The sequence below is a fragment of the Myiozetetes cayanensis genome, unplaced genomic scaffold (genome assembly GCF_022539395.1).
Source record: "Myiozetetes cayanensis isolate MyiCay16 unplaced genomic scaffold, myiCay2020 scf6-25, whole genome shotgun sequence".
Taxonomy (NCBI): Eukaryota; Metazoa; Chordata; class Aves; order Passeriformes; family Tyrannidae; genus Myiozetetes; species Myiozetetes cayanensis.
The window spans coordinates 5,260,510-5,274,373 of record NW_026087853.1 but is presented as its reverse complement, the minus strand read 5'-3'; the positions used below and the strand labels follow the sequence as shown (position 1 = coordinate 5,274,373).

The 13,864-nt window shown below is 45.1% G+C and overlaps 1 protein-coding gene across 1 annotated transcript in view; it reads right to left on the bottom strand.

The window, feature by feature from the left end:
• BRF1 (BRF1 RNA polymerase III transcription initiation factor subunit) overlaps positions 1–8,418 on the bottom strand; it is a 175,500-nt gene extending 167,082 nt beyond the window's left edge. Inside the window, exon 1 of the mRNA XM_050337089.1 lies at positions 8,191–8,418. The gene's annotated coding sequence lies outside the window, so the exon portion shown is untranslated. The remainder of the gene's footprint in view (positions 1–8,190) is intronic.
• Positions 8,419–13,864: the final 5,446 nt, after the last annotated feature.

Genomic DNA, 13,864 nt, shown 5'->3' with positions numbered 1-13,864 from the left:
GAAGTCATCAAAACAAATAGAAATTTCGAGCAAACAACCAGAAAACAGTAAACTTGTTTCAAGACAATCACACTGCCCAGTCTTGCAGACACAAAAACGATGTTCTTTCACCTCAGACCCCAAAAGTAGGGTAAATCCTGCAGGGCAAGAATCCCATTTTGGTGGCCAAGCTAGTCATTCCATAACCCTCCAAGTGAAGCTTCTGACAATGTCCATTTGAGGATTCTGTAGGTCTGATCTGGAGCTGACAAATGCCCCTAGCTCCACCAACTTATCTTCTCCATCCCATAGTTCCGTTGCCTCAGACTGTGAAGGCTGTATTTCACTATGCTAACTTCCATGTTTTATCCTGTTTTCCCAGGGAAAACAGCACACAGCAGCACTGCACACCTCTGTTATCTCTGCCAGTTTCAGACAAACCTGACAGGGGCACAGCAGCCTCAAAACTACAAAGTTTCTGCTGGTTTTGTAAAAACAGGCAGCAGGATGGGCAAGACGCGTGCAAAGTTAAAACTAGACAAAAGCTTCTGAAAAATAATTCTGATTTAAATTTTTACTACAGACGTGACTCTGAACTCTGTAGCAGGACAGGGACAGGTAGAGCTGAGGGCACTGAGCACCTCCGTGGGCTGAGGGACAGGTTGAGGTCAGGCAGAGTGTCAGCCTCCATGTGGTGGTCAGGGACAGACCCAGCAAGAGGAACAAGGTCAGACAAAGCCCTGGGATGGCCCAGCAGGGCTACAGGGATGAGCTGAGGCCAGGCAGGACTTGGGCCTGGCTCTACAGGGCCCACAGCTGGGCAGGGCAAGGCTGTGGGGAGCTGGAGAACAGCCCTGCTGTACAGTCCCTGGGGTAGGGACTGACATCCCTGGAGTTCAAGATGGGGCCCAGGGTCATGGGCAGGATTGGGGGAACCCCAGGGAGAAGATGGTCATGGACAGCAAGGGCCAGCAGTGCCTGGTTTATGCCCAAGACACTTACCAGATGCTGTTTTTCTCAACTGACTACCAAGCATTTAAAGGCAATTTCTGGAACAAAAGAAGCTGAGCTTCCCCAGACACAGTATGTGTCAGGATCACAAGCTTCCTTGCAGTGCCCTTTCTTTGTTTTGCATTTCTAAGCTACAACTTCCAGCTTGCTGCTGCACTGCCTGCACATCAACCTTCTCAGGTGAGACTGTTTTCTTATCCTTTGATTAGTGTCAGAAGTTCCAGACTTCACCTTTCTCAGCTTCTTTAAGCAAAAACCTGAAGAGAAATGTGGACTGTCAGGGTTTGCTCTGGGCTCAGCTTTCTTCCTCTCACTCTCTTCAGCTTCATATTTTGTTTTTCTCCTGTCAACTACAAGGAAAATACTTGTGAAAACAGTTTCTCCCAACAGAAAGACACAAGACAGGGGACTCCCACCCAGACACAGTGAAAAAATGATCAGAGAACTCCACACCTTCAGACACAGCACTCGACTCATAGTTTGCTGTTCTACAAAAGCAGCTGCCATCAAATCAGTGCAAACTGGCAAAGAGCTCTGTGGAACTCTGTCTTCCAGGGTGCAATTACAGTACAACGGAGAGGGGGGAAAGTATCTCACTCTTAGACTCTGTATTGCTGTGCCTCCTGCTGGGATGTGTTCAAATGTTATGACTGACAGGTGTCTGTTAAAAACTGGGGTATGAAGAAAAGTAAAAAGCAAAGCACATTCATTCCAATTAGCAGAACGAGGAATTTTAATTCAAATGCTCTCCAAATTTGGTAAGAAGTCACAGAGAACAACTTCTTTTGGCTAGTTCGAGATGGTCTGAACTGGCTGTCAATTATGAAGTGAATAGCTATTGTTCAAAACTAGACTCAGCTAAAAAAGCACACGCCTCAAACACTTTCTGTGCAATTAACAGAGTTCCTTGGAACTCAAATGTGCATGACAACCCTTCTCCAGTAGTATCTGACTTATCCAGGGTCAAATCAGTCAAATCCAGAAACTCAATTTCAAGGCAGGTCCTTTACAAGCTTCAAGACAGTAACCCAGCTAGGGCTAAGTGTTGAGGCTGGACTGTTACCTGACTGTGACCACTCCCAATTAAGAATTAAGAATTACAACTAAATGGACCAGCACAGAGCCTACCAAAGCTTTCACTAGGTTGTGGTTTGTGAGGACTTTCCTCTCAAAAGGTCAATAGGATGATACACAGCAGCCCCCTCTAGAACATGAAGAGGTTATCCCCATGCTAATGAAAGAACTCACCAGCTCATGACCCAGCAAGTAACAGGTACCTCACAAGAAGAGCTGACTTGCCATCCCTTGATTGAGACAGACAGCATCTTCCCAACTACCATCAGGGAAGATTTCATGGTCCTTATTACATAGTATTGCATATGCAACTTCACAGACCTTATTTTAAACTTTCACCTTGCAGTCTCTGGACACCTTTTCACAGACTCTCACAACTGTAAATACCTCTACTACCTATTTCTCACAAGCCAGAAGAACTGACTAAGTATTTTCAGGAAAGAATGTATCTATTTAATTGTCAAACGAGTTTTGTGTTCATCACTTTACAGAACACAATCTAAAAAACCCCCATTATTAATACCTAAGGACACCTACACTTTATGCTACAAAAGCAGTCCCCTGATTCCTAGACCAGTGTTAAAAGAATAGTCAAAACCCTCAAAAGCATCTCTGTAAGGCTCAAAGAACATGATCTCCCTGTGACAACTCAAAAGAACAGCTGTGCCAAATCAGATGGAGGGACTATCTAGTCCAGTATCCTACATCAGAAGGTCCATTAAGATATACACCTCCAAATGAACACAAAACACAGGACGAAAGCTTTTTGTGATAGTTCTCTCATAATTTCCAACTGCCTACAGATCTGTGCCTCAAGGATTTCCTGAGCTAGAAATATTTTTTTAAATGGCTATGACACATTTTTATTCTGCTTGCCCAATCATTTTAAACTCACATAAACTTATAACATTCACAACTTCAGATTTACATGGAGGTTTTTCTGTAGAAACCCAAACCAACCAAACAAAACCTCCTAAAGCTTCTGAATCTCCTACTCACTACCTTTGAAATAAGCTGGCTGCTAGATTTCTTAGCACTCCCCAAGTGTTCTGCATTATGGGATACTGAGCAGCCACTCATCCTTGCTGTGTTTTTCTACTGTATTTACAGATCTCTACTATGGTTCCATTTAATCATCTCTTCCTCAGCCTGAAGAGGCTGAGCCTATTCAGTCACTCTAGCTGAGAACCTCTCCAAGAAGCTCTCCTCTTAATCACTCCATTGTCCTCTCTATATCTTTTCTAGTTCTATTAGAGGTTTTCTTGAGGAGGGGAAGAAAAGAGAGAAACCCACCAGAAGTGCACACAGCACTTCAGTCACAGGTAGGGCTGTGGATACGTAACAGTGTAGGGACTTGCTGTTGTACTCTTTTCCTGATAAATCCTAACACTTCGCTCCCCACTCTGCTTTTTCTGTACTAAAAATGAACATGTAGCTCAATGTTTTTACAGAGCTATCCATTACAGACCTAGGGATCTCCTTCACAAGTTATTCCGGCCAGTCCAGTTGTAGAAAAAGAAACCACCTCACACGTAGAATAAAGAAACAATCCTACCTCTCAGAGCAGCTCTTGATCTCATCTGTTATCTTACTACCTAGCTACTAAAAAGAACAGATCCTTCTGCAGTCTTTACTATCCCAAATAATTTAGTGTTGCCAGCAAACTTCATTAATTCACCATTCACCACTTTTCCAGATCATCAGCCCAGATTCTATGGAATTCCACTGGTACCTCCTTCAGGAGACATATTATTTATTTCTAGACTACACTTCTTATAATACAAGGAGCCACTCTGCTGTGTAAGGACTTTCTCTTACCCACGACAGCTCAGACTCTATAAAAGCTTCTGGTGAAGGATCTTGCTGACCTTCCTTTGGAAATCCACCCCTCTGCTCTGTTCACTTACCAACTTCCTTAGAAAGTTACAAAGGATCTGCAAGGCAAGCCATTTTGCCAAAAAGCATTGTTACCCCATATTTACCTGTACTGACACCTAATTTGTTCTTCACTACTTCTACCTTGTCAGCTCATCCTGTGCATGTGGCACTCAGGGACAAGGTTTAGTGGTGGATTTGGCAGTGCTGGGTTAACAACTGGACTAGATCTTAAAGGTCTTTTCCAACCTAAATGATTCTATGATTCTACCCTTTTTTCCAACAAAATTACTAGCCTGGGTTTTCCTAAACCTTTGTACGGCAAAGCAAAACAAATAACAATAACAAACAAATAACAAAACAATAACAGCTCAATGTAAATACTGCCTGGGAAAATATAACTGTGATCTCACACCTTCCTCCAGCCCTGAGGAGAATAAAAGAAGGAATTTCCCATGTTTTATAGTGATTCTGCCGGACTTATTAGCAAGGACTTGGCATGATCTAGAAAGGTCACTTTGTATTACTATAGAGAAGTGCAGGTCTCTCTTCCTCCTTCAGCAAACATATGCAAGATTCTGAAATCTTAACATGCAACTTGGCAAAACAAAAGGTTTGTCTACGTGTAACAAAGAGAAATCACTAACAGTATCTCCGTGCTTTCCATTCCCTTTTATTTCTTTATGATGAAGATGAAAATAAATTATTAAAAAAGGCATCTATTCAACGTTTATTAGCACACAAATAGAAGCAGTTGTGCATCTTGGAAGGATTTGGGGGATCTTGTTTCACAACCAGAAGCTCTGAACTCCACAAACGCCAAGAGCCCCGTTCAATTTCCAGCCTTCCAGCAGAGAACCTGACATCCCTCATGCTTTGCAAAACCTACACAACCTTCTCAGAGTCACCCAGCCCTACTGACCGTGAGCCAGGGGCTCAAAGACAGCAGCCCAGGCACCTCTGGCACTGAAAATGCTCCACAAGTTAGGACTGCCTGAGATCACCAAACCAAAGTTCAAGGAGCCTCAGCCCAAGGCATTTCATACACAAGGGATCCCTCAGGGTCACAGACTTAAAGAGCTGACAAAGAGGACAGGAGAAGGTGTTAAAAACGGGGATCTCTGACAGAAACCAGCTAATGTAAACAGAAGTCACTGAGAGATGTAACTTACCAGAAAAATATTGCTTTCAGGAAGTTCATGTTTTCTGACTTAAAAAGAAATATACATTCCTCTGGAAATTCTCCACCCAGCACAACACTTAGAAATACTAAGCCTTTCCCACACAGGAAAGGACTTTTCTCCCCATTCCTCAGGACTTAAATCAGTGTCATACACACATAACAGACAAGTACACATCATGAAGACGCTGTTACTGCAGCACAAATACAGCTTTTCAGACTAGCTTTCATGACTCAGTTTTAAATCAAGAAAAAAATAAATATTCACAACAGAAGCATCTGTTTGAAAACATAAAGAACTGTACCAGCATAAGCCACCCATATTCTAATTTCCTTAAAATATGACATGAAACAGGGCCCATACTCATAGAATAACCAAATGGTTTGGATTGGAAAGGACCTTAAAGATCACCTAGTTCCAACCCTCTGCCATGGGCAGGGACATCTTTCACTACATAAGGTTGCTCCAAGCCCCTGGCCAACCTGGCCTCCCACGGATGGGACATCCACAACTTCTCTGGGCAACCTGCTGCAGTCCCTCATCACCCTCATAGTGCTTCATCCTCACCCATCCTTGCAACAACTCAACAAATTTACAAACAGCATTGTTCTGAAGGTCCTGTTCTATCATTTCCACAAACAAGACTTCACCAAAGTGCATCAATGCACATGGGGACTTGCTAGAACATCACAGTATGAACACAACAGTGAAGCCCCTGCAGCCACACCTTGTGCCAGGCAGAAGCAGCCACCATGACCATGCTAGAGTGTGCTGCAATTACCTTTTCAGTTTTAAACACCCATCTGCCTTTAGGGTGATTATCCCTCTTCATGGGCCCTAGAATTTGTTTTTTAAGAGTAACATATAACAGGTAACTAACTAGCTATGCAAGATCCAAGCATTAATGTACTATCCATAAAAAAAATAAAACTACCAGCAGCAATGTCTCAGGGCTTACACAAAAGGGAACAGGTCTTAAAGGACTTAGCAAAGTACTGTGCAATTCATCCAGAAGATGAAAAAAAGCCTCAGTCTGGTGCAGTTCTCTCTCTTCCTTTTGATTTTTTTTTTTTCGGTAGGATAAAGGCATCCCAAAATGTGCTCTAGCTTGCATGCCATCTGTCCTGCATAATTCTGGGTGGGAGGGAAAAAGCAGTACAAGCCCTTAAATATGTAGTCTCCACATCACAACAGGAAAAAGCGAAGGATATAAGAGCTGCTCACAAGCTATAAAAAAATGTAATGCCAGCACCCTGTGCTGGAAGACAGGAATGGTATCAGACAAACCCTAGCCTACAGTAGACTCCCAAACTCCAATATGCAGTGCTGTATTCTCCACCACAATTCCTCTTCCTTCCCCACAGCCATACAATCCATCAATCCCTCTTGTTTCAGTGCTAAGTTCTTTCTTATGCTTTTTCTGATGTTTCTTTCTCCTTATACACACTCCTCAAACCCACTTCCCATCTCTCCCCTTTCAAACACTATGTCTCATTCACGGTTTTTTTTTCCATGTCTTATCCTCCAGGGCACTCACACAAACACCCCAGCCCATCTATCTGACAGGAGACTTCCGATCCTTCACTTCCAGCCTCTTTCTTCTCCATCACTCTTACTCTGACTACACATATTCCCTCTATCCATTAAACACCCAATCTCTCCTGTCCTCTACCCTAAATAATTGCATCTACCTCCCCATTCCCTGTGCACCCAGTCCTTCCACACAGAACTCCAAACATCCTCACACACTGCCTAGAGCTCCAGTCCCTCATGCACTGACTCCATCACACCCAGGGCATCCTGCACAGCTCTTTTCCCCCATTCATCCCAGTCTCCTCTACCCCATTTTTGTCTCACCTTACACAGCACACTGTCCTCCTATCCATGCACTGACTCTCCCATTTCCACTCTGCAGCACTAATTCCCACATGCACCATTCACATCCCTCCTTTGCACAACACGCTTTTCCACAATCTTTCCCTCACATCTCTTTGTACAACACCCTGTCCCCTACACGTTGTCCTTATCTCCAAGCACACACTCCTCCATGCAGCATTCCCATAACCCCACCCTCTGGCACAGCATCCCTGTCCCTACACTGCCCACAGCCCCCTCACCCCTGTGCCCTATCCCTGACCCCACAGAATCAATTAGGCTGAAAAAGACCTTTGAGTACATCAAGTCCAACCTGTGACCCAACACCACCATGTCAAGCAGACCATGGCACTGGTGCACAGCAGTGCCATATCCAGTCTTTCCTTAAACACCTCTAGGGATGGTGACTCCACCACTGCCCAGAGCAACCCATTCCAATGCCTAATCGCCCTTTCTGTGAAGAATTTCTTCTTAATGTCCAACCTAAACCTGGCACCAGCACACCTTAAGACTATGTCCAGCTTAAGGCTATGTCGTCTCATCCTGCCACTTGTTGCCTGGGAGAAGAGGCCGAGCCCCACCCAGCTACACCCTCCTGCCAGGTAGTTGTAGAATGATAAGGTCACTCCTTCATCTCCTCTTCCCCAGGCTAAACAACCCCAGCTCCCCAGCCGCTCCTCGTAGGACTTGCGCTCCAGACCCTTCACCAGCTTCACTGCCCATCTCTGGACTGGCTCCAGCACCTCAATGTCCTTCCTGAACTGAAGGGCTCAGAACTGGACACTGCACTTGAGGTGTGGCCTCACCAGTGCCCAGTACAGGGGCACTGAGGTCAATTCCCTGGTCCCGCTGGCAAGCCAGGATTCCACTGGGGTCCTTGCCCACCTGGGCACACTCTGCCTCCTGTTCCGCTGCTGTCAACCCGCACGCCCGGGTCCTTTTCCATCGGGCCGCTCACCCCTGTCCCTGACCCCACACTGCCCGCAGCCCCCTCACCCTCTCCCTGCTCACACACCCATTACAGCACCCGCTCCCCCATGCCGTGTCCTCGTCCCCCACCCTTCTCTCCCCCATTCCCCCAACACCCTTTCTCCACACCCCGCCCCCGGTTCCCCACACCCTGTTCCCCGTGCCCCCAGACCCCCTCCCCACACGCCGCCCCTGCCCTGCCCCGGCCCTTCTCGGCTGCTCTCACCATCCAGCGACACGAACTGCCCCACGGCGGAGGAGCCGCCGCCGCTGTTCTCCACGAACTGCACCTCGGACACGATGATGTTGTCCTCCAGCACCGACCCGCAGCCCGTGCACACCGCGTCCCCCGCGCCGCGTCCACCTCGATCTCCGCGCACCCGCAGGCGCCGCACACCCGCCCGCCCGGCATCGTGCCGGGAGCGCCGGGACGGGCCCCGGCCGCCTCCTCCTCCGCCGCTCCGCTCCCTCCCTCCTCCCGCCTCCCGCCGCCCGCCCGGACAGCCCGGCCCAGGCTCGGCGCAGGCCTCGCTCCCGGCACCGGCTCGGGGAGGAGCCGCGGCCCGCCCGCTCTCGCGAGGCTTCGCCCGCCGCGCCCGCCCCGCCCGCCGGCTCCTCCCTCAGTGCCCGCTCCGGCCCCGCGTTCCCCGCTGGGATCGCTTTCCAGCCCTCCTGTCCCCTCTTTACAGCCCCCTACACCTTCCGCTGGACCGCTTGGCTCAAAGCCCCACCCAGCCTGGCCCTCGAGGCTACCAGGGATGGGGCAGCCACAACCTCTCTGGGAAAGGCGTTCCGATGCCTCGCCACCCTCTAAAGACGTCGATGAAATTGATCAGTCAAACCTAGTCGGTCGTTCTGTAATGCTGAAATAAAAGTTTTCTGAGGCCTGAGGGATCGGTTTCGGCAAAGCCCTTTGAGCCCTGCCTGGTGAAGGTGTCGCAACGCTGAAATCTAGTACTTTTTTTTTTTTATTATCATAGAATCACAGGATGGTTTGGGTTGGAAGAGACTTGAAAGACCACCTGGTTCCAACAACCAGGCCATGGGCAGGGACACCTTACACTAGATCAGGTTGCTCCAAGCCTCATCCACCCTGTTCTTGGACACTTTCAATGATGGGGCATCCACAGCTTCTCTGGGCAACCTGTTCCAGTGTCTCACCACCTTCACAGTAAAGAATTTTTTCCTAATGTCTAATCAAAAGCTACTTTCTTTCAGTTTGAAGCCATTATCCCCTGTCCTGTCACTACATGCTCTTTTAAAAAGTCCCTCTCCATCTTTCCTGTAGGCTCCCTTCAGGTACTGAAAGGCCACAATTAGGTTAACCCAAAGCTGTCTCTTTTCCAGGCTGAACAATCCCATTTCTCCCAGCCTTTCCTCACAGGAGAGGTGCTCCCTCCCTCTCATCACCTCAGTTACCCTCCTCTGGACTTGCTCCAACAGGTTGGTGTCCTAACTTGTATTAGTTCCTGAATCAAAGAACTCAGTTTTCATCCAAGTTATTGCTCACTTTAGCACTTAACCCACATGTAGTAAATTAGCACCATAACACAGATGGGAAGGAAGCTGAGCAGAATAGCTACTGTAGCTGAATGTTTGTATAGACTTCCATCTGTCAGCTTTTCAAAAAAAACAATTAATGCAGAAGCAGAAACTTTCACCTTCTTCCAAACTCACTACTGTCAGTATCTGTCTTCCACCAAATGACTCAGGTGCAGCCAGGTATCAGGTACGGATCTCTACAGACTCACCAGGTACATGGCACAAAATGACTGGCACATTTAGGGGCACACTGGGGCACATACTAAAGCTATATTGTTCCATCCAGAAAGCTGAGTATCTCATAGGCCGGAAATTATGTCATATGCCTAAAAATTTGCAGGTTCTTGGCTTTTGCAAAAAGAAAACAGCATTATTGTAATGGAGATTATGCCACTGTATAAAGTGGCATTATATAAAAGAAAGTTTGTCTTTTTTTTTTTATTTTAGTCTCAGGGATGTATTTGTAAAAATAAGAACTTTGGTTTTCTTCAGATTCCTTCTGCTTCTGGAGTTGGTTTCCTTCCTGAAGTTTCCTCCTGCTGCTGGTGATGCAATGAGTGCCACAGTAGCCAAGGATGATCTCACAAAATTACACACCTTGTGGATAATATCAGGGGAAAATACACAATTGCTGATAGCCTCTGACAGAGGCCAGCACGAACACAAGAAATCCTGCAGCAAGCAGCTTTGAAATACTTTTCCGTTAAAAAGGGTTTTTTCTTACCTTTTTTAGGTAGAGACTAATACAGTCCTGATCCATAAGGACTTGAGTTTTACATCCCTTCGAAAAGTACTAGTTCAGTTTCGGAGTGTTTCACTTTGAATGTGACCAGCAGAGGGCCCTCGTGAGAGCGTAATATAAAACTGCTGTCCAAAAAAAAAAAAAGAGCTCATTTAATGTCATACTGAAGAACAATGCGCGTTTTAATTTTTATCTTCTTATAAGTTGAGGTTAGTGCTGTAAAAGTAAATGGGTTTCCAGTCCTGAAGCCTTCAGTCCTTTCCCTCCTGCTTATGGAAGCTTTCCTGAACAATATCCCTTAGGTATTTCTATAGGACCATTTTCTAGCAGCCAAAATGTAAGTTATTTTTCACCTCTACAAGTTCTTTACCCTTTTTGCTTGCAAGAGAGTTAATTAAACTTTTTTTGGACATTTAATCTGCTGAATGAATAACCCAGAATTGAGGGGAACCTACGAAAAAGATGGAGCGAGACTATTTACAAGAGCATTTAGTGACAGGACAAAGGGAGAAAGGCTTCAAACTAAAAAAATTAGGTTTAGATTAGCTATTAAGAAGAAATTCTTTACTCAGAGAATGGTGAAGCACTGGCAGAGGTTGCCCACAGAAGTTGTGAATGCCCCGTTCCTGGACATGTTCATGGCCAGGTTGGATGGAGCTTGGAGCAACCTGATGTAGTGGGAGGTGTTCCTGCCCATGAAATGGGGTTTGGAACTAGATTATCTTTAAGGTCCCTTCCAACCCAAACCATTCTGCGATTTTATGATTCTATGAACTCAGTTCACCTAGGTTACCAAAACAATAACCTTTCAGTAAATTGACTGAAGCCTAATAGTAAGATCTGATAATTTAAATTTTTCTTTTGAGAAAGCTCCATTCCCTGCATTATTTTGCCCTTTTAGTTAAGAGGAGGAAAGGACCTGTTTTCCATTTCACATAATATGATACTTAATACCTCTGATTTTCACTCCTAAGTGTGCCAAAAAGTGGTGAACAGGATGTCTGTTAGCCCGGACTGACCAATTTCCTTCCTGTTGTGCCTCCAAGAACCCTGAATATAACCCACCTATGTGCGTGCATTTTTGGCATTCAGTTGTTGAGGTTTCAAAGAGAGGAACTGTCCTCATTGGCTTGATAATTACAATATTTTTTTCTACTGCTCTTCCTACAGCGGGAAGAACACAAATCTGCTGTACAAATCCAGCCTGGATTGTGAGGGAATCCTACTCTGCTCCTGCAAATGCTAAGCAGCTCAGCAGGGAACATACTAGAGCAAGCTGATAACATGTTACTGTACTTCCACAAGGGATGGATCCTCTTCTATTAATATATGATTTAAAGCACGCACTTAAGTGTCATGTGACAGAAAAACCAGAGACTCTCTGGCTTTTTGGTCATAATTCAACCTCCTGGGAACTGAGCGTCCCAAACACCCCAGCCCATGTGGGAAATACTTTCAGTTAGAGGCACAAAGTTTAGCTCCTTGATTTGATCAGCTGCTACGAGCATCCTCATCTCTCTGGCATTTCAGTTGAAATTGTTCCTCTTAAAATCATTCCTAGGAGTGTTGATGAAGTCTCTCAAGAAGTTTGAAAGTGCACATAACTTGGGGCAAAACACAAGCAGAGGAATCCTTCTTTGGTTTTGGACTGTCCAAGATAAGGCATAAACTATGCATTCAACCTGAAAATTTGCACATGGATTCTTTAGAGATGAAGTCATAGGCATACTAAATGGGGAGGGGGGGGTGTGACAAAGGATTTTGAAATGAATTAACCTTATAAGGTGATAACAAGTGGATACTTTTTTTCTTGAGACAGTCCAAACTCATTTGGCTATGCTAGTGATGGACACGAGGGGGCACCCAAGGAAATGAAATCGTCGAGGAGCTGCAATGCTCCCAAAGGTTAGGCTGATTTTCCATGTGTTTTCCCTTTTTTTGTTGTTTTGGTTTTTTTTTTTGGTCTGCGTCTTTTCTAATTATTTCCTCACATTGTTTTAATGACGTTCATCGATAAGTGGTAACTGAAAAAGCTTTGGAGGGAACATTCTGAGAAGAAAAGGTTTTGGTGTCTATTAAATCACATCAATGCTGTCCAGAGACAGCACTTCACAGATGAGCCTCAATCCCTGAGTAAGTGGCAGGGACCCCATGGCTTTCCCAGTTAGCTTTCTGTGCCTGGTACAATTCTTGGTACATGAAGACAGCAGAAAGCACAAATACTGTTGCTTAGAAAATCTGCCCAGAAATCAGCAGAGGGAAAATCCAAGGATACTGAGCACAAAGATCCAGAAGCCACCACCACTTGCAGAAGTCTCTCATCAGCTGGAAGCTGTGAGCAGCTCTTTTGCTCTGAACATCTCCCCCTGCCAGCACACCACTCAAAGATGCATGACTGATCAGTGGGTGCTTTCAAGAAGGATGTAAGTAAGGTAAAAATAGATGTGCCCTCCTAGTTTCGAGCAATCTGCAACTTAAGGATTCACCAGCTGAAGGCTCATACCCTCTAGCAGACTTTTTAATCAGGTTTTGATCTGTGTATGCTTTCAAGGTCCACAGCTGGTGGTTTGAGGTTTATCACAATTTAGTTGGGCGGCAAGCAAAAAAGTTTAAAAATGGCTTAAATATTTCAGTTGGCAATCTTGAGTTCTTGTGGTGGTGGTGAAGCGTTGACCCATCACAGGGTCATGACCTTTTTCATGTCATTTGGCATTTTTTACAGCTGTTTTACAGCTTCTCTCAAAAGCTGGGTCACTTCACAAGGACAAATCCTTCTCTAGGTAAGTAGTGCAATGCTAATCATACAGTCCTAAAATGAAATAATCTGTTCAGGCAGTGTTTAAGATGAAGCCCTTTTTAATGAAACATTGGTTATATTCTGCACTGAGTAACTGCAGGCCTCCGTCACTTGGGGATGCAAGCACAGGTAATGCTTACAGGCAATTCCTGTGAAAATGCAACTCCACTTGTCTGTAGTTCTCATATTCTGAGAGTTGTTCATTCAAACATTAATGGATTCATCACTCACCATCAGAGAACCATTCCAGTCATCCAACTGCCTGTTTAAGCAGGAATTGAGCTGAAGTGAGGAAATGCCTGGTTTCAGGTGCCATTTTTGTGCACACACTTGAGGAGTGGATACTTTGGTGCAAATACTTCTTCTATATAGCTTGAAAATGAAGCTTTCACTAAATGTTGATATTGATGTGCGAGGGATAAAAACAGGGACATTACACTGGATGGACCTGCACATTCTAATGCAGAAGCAAACCATACATCTGATAGTTTCTATTATTTTCCCAGATTTGGAACTTAAGGCCAGAAATTCACAGCAGTGAGTTGGAACCTGTAGAAGCATGCCAAAAAGTAAATATGAGTCTCCTTTAGTTTTGAAGAATAAATTTGGAAAGGCAGCTGTACAATAGTTGATTATCTGCTTTGCACCGAAGAAAATTCAATGCAGTTAAAAAATAATGCTATAAACTATGTAAAGTACCTAAGATAGTGCTGAGCATTTGCAAATTATACCTGACAAGTTACAAATAGGATTAGGAGAAAAGACATCCACTTAAACAGGAGTTCACTAGCTATATGAGAGCAGGACATGAAAAATCCT